The following is a 9,903-nucleotide window of genomic DNA, read 5'->3' on the forward strand; positions in this document are numbered from 1 at the left end:
AGTCTTTTTGGTGCTTGTTGGGCTTGTTTGACGTGTCATTATGGGCAGACATCATCGCTGTCTTTGTTCTGGATCCCATTTTGGCTGTGTGGTGTCTTTGTATTGGTTTTGTATCTCTTTAAAGCTTCTTTTAATATTTGTAGGTATTTTGGCTCTCACTGTATTCTAATCTGCAACAGAATAAAGGCCATTAACAAGTGAAGAGATTGTTACTCAAAAGGCTCATTTGTTTGTAAGTGACCAAACTTACAGTTTAACAGGGGATCGAAGGATTATTTCCCCGACTGTTCCTGATGTCAGACACCACAGCATGTCCCAAGAGAGGCCATGTTCATGCTCAGTGAGTCAGTGCTATTATGGAGGCATGTGTGAGACTTACACAACAGAAGGCAGCTGCTTTTAATACTGTGGTAATCAGTGGGCTTCTTTTTACTGTAGTGACACTTTTGTGTGTTTGTGTTTTAATGTCATCCCTCTTCTTATTAAGCATTGATGTTAAAAACCATCTATGTGGGTGTGTTTAGCTGTCCCATATAAGGGTTTAACACAAAAATATACTTATAGTATATCTAATGCATCAAGAGTGGTCAAAATAAACCTAACAGTGATAAAATGTCTTGTAGGGGTTTTTTTCTTCAGTTTTTTAACTTTCTTCTCAGAGGGTCTTGCAACAACCAACTTGCAGTTTCAGTAAAATGTGTTTTATTTTTTTTTACTCAACCGCCCTCAAATAGGGAAGTGACATTAGAAACAGATATCTAGACGTGCACAATCCACAACTGAGTCAACTTAAATCTCCTTGCTTCCTTTATTATGGCTAATGTGCGTCTGTAGGAAACTAAGAGCCCTGTCATTACATTTTAAAAATGACTCATTTGTAAAGAGGTGGCGATGAAGCTGGGAGCTGCCAGCAGGAAATAGAAACCTTTGATGATATGCGGAGGTAAATCAATGAGAAATGAAAAATCATTGCTGATTTCAACACACTCCTTCTCACAGCTAACCTGATGGTGAAACCCGTGCTTATGTAATCATATCTCACGTTATAACTGCACACTCATAATGACCAGACTTTCTATTGTACTTTTTGTGTGCAAATGATTAACCCGCACAACATAAAAATGAGTTCACATCAGTGTGTGAGTTTCAAATAGGTAACCTCGGGGACAATGACATGCCTTTCTGTGTAGTTATTGATTAATTTCATCTTAACTGCATTTCCTGGAACTCAAGTCATCATTGATACTGATTTTACCAGGAAACGTGTCTGTTTCCTGTAAGGAAATCTGAGGTGCTGACAGAGCTGAACGCACAGTCTGATTCACCTGTGCTCTGACCTCATCTATATATGAGGACAGAGTTATTAGCCCTCTTATGAAAAGCATTTCTCAATTGCTGTTAAACAGAGCAAATAATTTTTATACAGCTTTTCCCGACATCCTAATTGTATTTCAAATGCTTACATTTTTAAAACTAATTCACAAAATCCCAAAACTACCAGGGTCAAAAGGGTCAGCCCCAGTTTTCTTTGTCTTTTTTTGTCAAGTCCATCTTCCACATGACTGCGTCCTGAACATCAATCCAGTAAGAATGAAATAACATCGCCTGCTCTGCTCAAAATCCCTACTTCAGTTAAGAAATCATCTACTAACAGTTTTTGTCATTGTTTTGTCATATATATGTATATGACTTTCAGTGTATATGACTAAACATTTTGTCAGTTTTGTCGTTTAATTCTGGAAGCAGAGAGGCTAGAACTACATCAGGGATCTTTATGTGGAAAATAAGTGTGCCTCATTTACACAGTTACAGAATGTTTGCAAAATGACTGCACCGGGTTTTATTGGATACTTACAAATTTGAAATTATGTCAGAAAACGCACCCAACTCCAAAGTAAGGCTTCACACTGATATTTCACCTGTCTGTCATGATAGAATAGAATAGAATTAGAATAGAATAGAATAGAATTCAACTTTATTGTCATTGCACATGTCACAAGTACAAGGCAACGAAATGCAGTTTGCATCCTTGCAGAAAGTGCTTTAGCAATAATATAGATATATTACAAAATATATATTAGCAGTAATATAGATATGTAGATATTGGAAGATATGCATTTATTGGAAGACCAGTTTCCACTGTTACTCTGAAGAATTTGGGAAGAGCTGGGAATCAGCTCTTTGACATCTGTAAACGAGTATGAATGGATCACAATCCTGTTTGGAATAGTTACTGCAAAAAATAATAATATTGAAGCAGTGGGGGGAAAACTGAGTTGAGCTTTGGATGGTAAATATGTTGCATCTGGAGAGACTGAGACTTCTCAAAGATAACAGACTCAATATATGTGAGAGATCCTGGAATCCTCTACTGACAGTTTTTAATCAGAACAATTAGTGTCTCTTCAAAATACAATAAAAGTATTTGGGAGGGGTTATTAGCCCCCCCTAATGATCATAGTCAGTTTTCCATAAGTCTCACACGTCTCCTGAACAATCCCACCCCGCTCTTCTTTTGGCGAATCTCTCAAGCTCCTCCAGATTTTTGCTCTGCCTTGATCTTGCTCTTCAGTTCATCCCACAGATTTTTAGTGGGATTCAAGGCCAGTCAGGAATGTTCACTGTGGTCTTCTGGGGGTCATTCTTCACCATGTATGTTTTGGGTTGTTGCTGTGTTGGAAGACAAAGCAACGTCCGAGGCCCAGTTTTCACACATCCTTCTGTCTTCATGATTCTGCCTTCATTAATGCACTGAGGCATCTCTCACTTGTTTTCTTTCCAGAGTCTTTCAAATCTTTCACTTCCTACCTCTATCAGGCTTTTTCTGTACTGTCTGGCTCTCTTTGAATTTCTTGACTGACACTTGGAGCATCAGTTTTACGAGCATTGGGCATTATGAAGTTAAAGCACATAACTGTACAGCAGCAGGCTCAGTAAAAAGGTCCGTTTTTCATGGCACTAATAATGTCGTCTGGTTATTTCTATTTTGAAATAATTGTTGCTTTGTAAAGAGAACTAGTAGTTTAGAAATTAATGCTATGTTGAAAATCCCTTGCACTTGTGAAAATTCTGACCAAATCTAATATCACATTTCTGCTGCTGATGACACTCTTTGGCCTTTAGAGGGCAGTGTGGTCTCACAAATGTCATGCTCCTGTCCTGATCGGTGTCTGTGCATGAAAGAGCTTACACTGTGATTATAGTTAAACGTCATCTAGGAAAAAACTGGCATACAATGTGAAATGCTACATTTGTTGCTTTAAAATGAGTTTTATTACATTTAAAACAGTTTATTCTATTCATTCACACAAACTGCATGCCAGCAAGCCACCAGTACATGTTTTACAGGGTCTCTTTTCACCTCATACCAACCACTGCAGCCTGTTCTTTTTGCACATGATGTTCCAGAGTCAGCTTCCTCCTCCCTCTTCTTCTTCTTCTCTCTCCTAATCCTCCTCTTCCGAAAAAGAAATGTGTTTGCAATAAATTTTCAGGGCAGATTTTCTAGTAAGGGGGGAAGCCTTGGGCTTGGGTCACAGATGGATTGCAGATAGAGATGGATTCTGCTTTCTTTAGTGGTATGTCACTTTTGTTGTCATTATTTATAGAAGCAAACTGCTGGACAGAAGAGAGGCAGAAAAACAGAGGTTTGAGAAACTGCTCCAGTGCTCTCCTTTTACTTACTTGTTGCTTTTTCCATGGACTTAATGTCTGACACAAACTCAGTGTGGTTATTAATTTAATCCTGACTGCATTTCCTGGAACACAAGTCATCACTGATGGTGATTTTACCAGGAAACGTGTCTGTTTCCTGTAAGAAACTGAGGTGCTGACAAACACGAAGGTACTCTCTGTCCTCACTCGCTGTCACATATCTCTGTTTAATTAAGATGTTTGTAATAAACATATACAGCAGAGTATCTGTTTCAATCTGATTCACCTGTGGCCTGATCTGAAGCCAGGGCACTGATCTTCTCCCTTTTCTTTCTCCACCTAATCCTCCTCTTCTACAGACGAAATGCGTTTGCAATAAATTTTCTAGTAAGGGAAAGGCTTTTGGCTTGGGTCACATAAACTGAGATTGATTCTCCCTTCACTCAGCAGTGTCACTTTTGTTTTCATTGTACAGAAGCAAACTGCTGGACAGACGAGAGGCAGAAAAACAGAGGTTTGTGAAACTGTTCCAGTGCTTTTCTTCTACTTACTTTTTGCTTTATCTATGGACTTGAAGTCTGATACAGACTACCTCAAATGATGTCACCTGAGTCAGCGCCAGCTGGTCCTGAATACTACAACTGTGAAAACTCTGAGTGTGAGTGTGTGGAGTGAGAAAGGAGTGAGCTTATCAGTCCTGTCTCTGCCAAGGCTAGCTTCTCAAGGGTAATTGGCTGCTACCAGCATAACAAATAAAAATTCCCAATTCTCTAAATTTATAATTAATTAAAATGTTTTTCACATCTAGTTTTAGTTTTAATTAACTACAATAACCTTAATGCAGTACTAAAGATTTTATCCATAATGCTTTATTTACACAGAGGTGCTTTGAGCTAAATGCTAACATGAGTCTGTCAACTCTCACAAGTAAATGCTAACAAAATGCTAACATGCTAATGTGTAGCAAATCTCACAGCTCTATGGCCGACTTGAAGGATTTTCAGGCAGTGGGAACTTTGGACAGCTATTTCTCACCGACATCACAAAAAGGTCAGTATTAATAAACATAATGTTTTTACAGAGGCTTTCACTTTGTCTTGAAATTTGGTGGTCCGACATACAGAAGAAACGTTTGAAGATCAAACCAATCTTTGTTACGTGTCATATAGGCAGTATATATAGTATATGAGTAACGACAGTATATAGGCAGTTGTCACTCATCCACCATGCTTTTTACATTTGATTAAACAGAAATTCAAATGTTATGTCTTATGAGAGTTATTACATGATAGAATAGTCAGAAATAATATCATCATAGGTATGATTTAACTTTACCCTCCTGGTGATGTCACACTTTAAAGTTTATCCACGATGCTCTTTGTCATGTATGTTTTCTCCACTGAATTAACAGAAAACAAATAAAACTAAATAGCAGAGCTCATTTGTGTTTTTCACTTTTCATGTGGATACTTCCTGTACTGATAGAGAAGAAAACAATGTGAATTAAACAGCAACAGATTTGTACTTGAAGGACCTGTAACTTCACATAACATAAGGGTAAAATGTGGCATGGCTTCATTCTATATGCTAAAGTGGACAACAAAGTCAGCTGATTCTGAGAGGGTCAGGAGAAAACCATCTCAGACTCACTAAACATGCCTGAGTTCATCTTCATCTCATCTTTTGATACTCGTTTTTAAAATTCTTTGCTTTGGGTTTTGTTTTTGTCTGTGTCAGTGACATTTTGCAGGTGAAGCCCTCGGGCATTGGGCTTGTGCCCAGGTAAGTCCTTTCAACGACCCCTCTGTGTTCCCTCACAGCAGATTCAAACAGACAGCTGGCCATGCCAAACCTGCTTTTCTGACCTTTGACCATGTATTGACTCTGCTTGACACCTCTCGTCTGATTGGTCAGTCGCTGGGGGAATGTGCCCTGACTTCCTGCCAGTAGTAACCCATCAGCCATTACCCATCATTCCATTCTCAGACAGTAAACACTGGCAGGCTTCACACTGTCTTGCCATCAGGCCTGTGGTTTGATCAGTCGCGTGTCTCCTAACTCATTCCGACTTCTCCCGGGGATCCGAATCATGAGGCCTGGGACGACGTACTTTAGGAATGTGAGGAGGTCAGAGGTCAACAGTAGTTCTGCAGGAAGCCCTTACTGCTCTAATTAGCTAAACCTGGAGCTACAAGTTGCATTAGCTTTACCAGTTTCAGGCCTGAAGGTTTGGAGCAGGAGCGGTGGTCGGCTTGCTACAGTGGACTCTCCTGTGGAGGCTAAACACAAGCTAGGATGCGTTTCACATGAATCACTGTTGTTTATGAACTAAGCTTTTATTCTTGTTCTGTAAATGCTGTGCAGGAGTCAAAAGTCCAACATGAATAAAGACATTAGTTGTTCCAAGGAGACCATCTCCTTTATTTATGGTGGAAAGTGACAGAGCAGAAATTCCTGCGTAATCCTGGACTGTGAATGTGAGTGTGCGTGCAGATAAGCTGGAAAAAGGCTGTAGCAGATGTGCGTCATCACTGGAGTATATATTTCAATTTATGACGTTCTGGAAGAATCACAGGTCTGCAGTGAAAACAAACCTTTCGGGATTTATAACATGCAAACCCTGTTTTTTCTTTTTCAAAACTTATCTCCAAAATATGTCTCATATACAGAAAGACATGTTTGTTAAACAGAATGGCCTTTTTCTTTAAGTGCCTTGAGGCGACTGCTGCTTTGATGTGGCTCTATATAAATAAAATGGAATTGAATTTCTTGGCTAAAGTTTCACTCGTATCCTCGAACCTTTGTTTCGGTTTTTGTAATTTGCTCTCCAGCGTACGTAATGAACAGTTGTGTACGTTATGTCGGTCATATACATGAATGAATATACAGATCATTTTTATATTCCTGAAGATTTTGTGTATAGTTCTTTCATGATGCTCAATAATGAAGTGAACGTGACCCCACCCTTTCTCCCTGTCTTTTGCAGATCTCTTTAAATATTTACTGAAGACTCAAACTGTGATAAAACAACATAGATTACTCAGGTCTCCTCGTGACAGACCAGTCCCTCAGTTTGTCACTCTTTGGGTGCTGGTCAAAAGCCAGAAATCACAAAAACTGTGCGAGAACAACTAGAAGCAGAGAGAATAGCATATGTTGATATCTTTTAATCTTGATAACACAGCACAGAAAAGACCTCCTGTGATATTTATACACTGCTCCAAAATTTAAAAGGAGCACTTCAAAAGCACCACAGATCTTAAGGAAAAAAGGGGAAAAAATCATCTGGTAATTTGTTAAGAATGAAAGGATGGCACATCTTTTGATGGATATAAAATTATCAGCCTACAGAGGGCTGAGTTCAAAGACACCTCGAAAGTCAGAGTGAAAAAATGGTGCAGCAGGCTCGTTCATTTTGACTAAAATGTCATTAAAAAAATGGTACCCAGTAGTTTGTATGGCCCCACCATGTGCTTGTATGCATTGCTTATAACATTGGGGCATGCTCCTAATAAGACCACCAGTAGGAACCAGGCCCCACAGCACCAGAGTGGGATCTGACAGTGGGTTAAAGGATTTCATCCTGATACCTAATGGCAGTCATGGTGCTGTTGCCTGGCCTATAGAGGTCTGTGTGTCCCTCGGTGGATGTGCCTCCTCAGACCATCAGTGACCCACCACCAAACCAGTCATGCTGAACAATATGCAGGCAGCATGTTGTTCTCCACGGTTTCTCCAGACTCTTTTATGTTTGTCCCCTGTGCTCAGAGTGAACCGTCTTCGAAACACGCAGGGTGGCAAATGCCAGGCTCCATAGTGCCACGTAGTGAGCACAGAGCCCACTAGAAGATGTTGGGCCCTCAGTCACTCTCATGAAGTCTGTTTCTGATTGTTTGGTCAGCGACATTCACACCAGTGTCCTGTTGGAGGTTATTTTGTAACTCTGGCACTGCTCATTATGTTCCTCCTTGCACAAAGGTGCAGATACTGGTTCTGCTCCTGTCTCCTGAAATCTCCTTCATGCTCTTGACACTGTGCTGGGAGACACAGCAAACCTGATGATGATGTCACATTGATGTGCCAGCCTGGAGGAGCTGGACTACCTGCACGACCTCTGTAGGGTCCAGGTATCACCTCACGCTACCAGCAATGACACTGACCCTAAGAAAACGCAAAATAATGAAAACACAGAAAAGCTGAGGAGGGGAAAAACTTCAGAGGACCCCGTCTGTAAAACCATCACTGTTTTGGGGTTTGTCACTCTGATCTCGCCGTGCACAGTGAAACTGTTCCTTTAAGCTGTGTGCACTCAGTGCTTATGCCTGATTCTTATTATAATGATTCAACCTTCGAGGAGTCATTTTGAGGCATATATTTGATGTCTGAGTTTTCAAATGTTTATATGGTGCAATTAGTTTATAATGTGGGGACAGTCTTTCTTTGAGAAAATAATAATTTATGGATCCAGTAACAGATTTACACTGATGTGCTTTTACAAGACCGATCAGCTGGAGAATGTTGGTGGTAAAAAAAATTCTCCCATTCACATATAACTTACACAAGAAGAATTTTTAACATCACAGTTTTGTATGATAGCTGCTCAGTGGACCAAAGGTTAAAGGTATCATCTCTGTTATTAAAGCAAAAGACTGGTTATCCCCTGTTAAGGTACTGTGAGGTCAGTATATATGGACAATGACTTATTCTTTGCAATTTTGCCTCTGTACACCACCACAGGGAATTTTAAACAATCAAATTCGGTTTTAATTCAAGGGGTTTAACAAATGCATTTCATTAACTATTTAAGAATTACAGGCATTTTTATACATAATCTCCCATTTTCAGATGCTCAAAGGTAATTGGACAACTGACTGACAAGCCTCAGGTGAAGCCTCCTTACTTGTTGTTCCATGGCAAAATAAACAGATAAAAGATCTAAAATTGGTTCAAAGTGTTGAACTTGCCTCTGGTGGCTGTACACTGGAAGTATGAATATGATGTCTGTGAAGGAGAACATCACTGGGCTGAAACACCAAAACAAACCAATCAGACAGATTACAAAAACTTCAGGAAATTTTAGGAATAGAAATTTAGGCGTAAATAGCTGGTAGAGCAGATCATCCGCTAATCGGAAGATTGGTGGTCCAGTCCCTGGCTGCTCCAGTCTACATGTCAAAGACAGGCATGTTGTGAATGGTAAATAGAAAACACTGACAGAAAGACCATAGCAAAAAGTGCTTGTATGGATGGGTGAATGAGGCAAGTTGTGTAAAGTGCTTTCAGTTCTCAGATAGAGTAGAAAAGTGCTATATAACCTTCTTAAAAAGAAGGAATGAACTTGTCAGTATAGCAAGACCACAGAAACCTGAAGTGGATGATGACAGAATTATTTCCATCGTTAAGGAAAATAACTTCAGAACATTTAGCTAAGTCAGGAACACTCTCAAAGAGGCTGGCATCTTAGTGTCAACATCTATAATTAAGTCTACAAACCACTCAAGAACAGTATCACTGTGCAAGCATTTTTAGATGTTGCCAAAAAATAAAAACATAACAAATAAAGAAAAAATATCTAAACATGTTCAGTGGTACAAAATTGACTTGCTGCAAAATGAGTGGAAGAGAAAAGCTTGGAGAAGAAAAGGGGCCGATGGTGATCTGAAGCATCCTGTATGATCTGTTAAACATGGTAGAGGAAATTTCAGTCACCCAATCTCAAAATGACAGAGCATTGTTTTACAGTTATTACATACAAAACTGAAGGCAGAAAGACCCACAGACAAGCAGCAACTAAAGGTGGCTGTAGTAAAGGCCCAACAGAGCTCCGCAAGAGGAGAGCCAGGATTTTGTGATGCTCAAGGCAGGTTTTGCATTTTCTCATTTAAAACAGTCCATATTATCTCCTATCCTAAATGTTGTTTTTTCCAGCTACTTTTGATCCTCTGGAAATGGGGGTGGGAACTGATTTTTATAGACCAGTCCCCCACTCTGAATTGGAAAAAGAACCACACTTTTCCAACACATCTAACATTTCAGGCTATATGAAGGCTTTCTCTGGGTGTTTCTTTGCTAATCTTAAAATTTAGTCTTGTCCCAGCATCATAAAAACCATGTCTGAAACCAGTCATGTCTTTAATATTTCTGGTATTAAATTTTGTTCTATTTGTACGAAAATGTACACATTTTTTAAAGACTGAAATTCAGCAAGCTTTTAAAATCTAAGGTTCGAAATTCATAAAAGGTGCAAGA

Source organism: Perissodus microlepis, chromosome 5 (assembly GCF_051167445.1).
Source record: "Perissodus microlepis isolate ML-2025 ecotype Zambia chromosome 5, ASM5116744v1, whole genome shotgun sequence".
Classification (NCBI taxonomy): Eukaryota; Metazoa; Chordata; class Actinopteri; order Cichliformes; family Cichlidae; genus Perissodus; species Perissodus microlepis.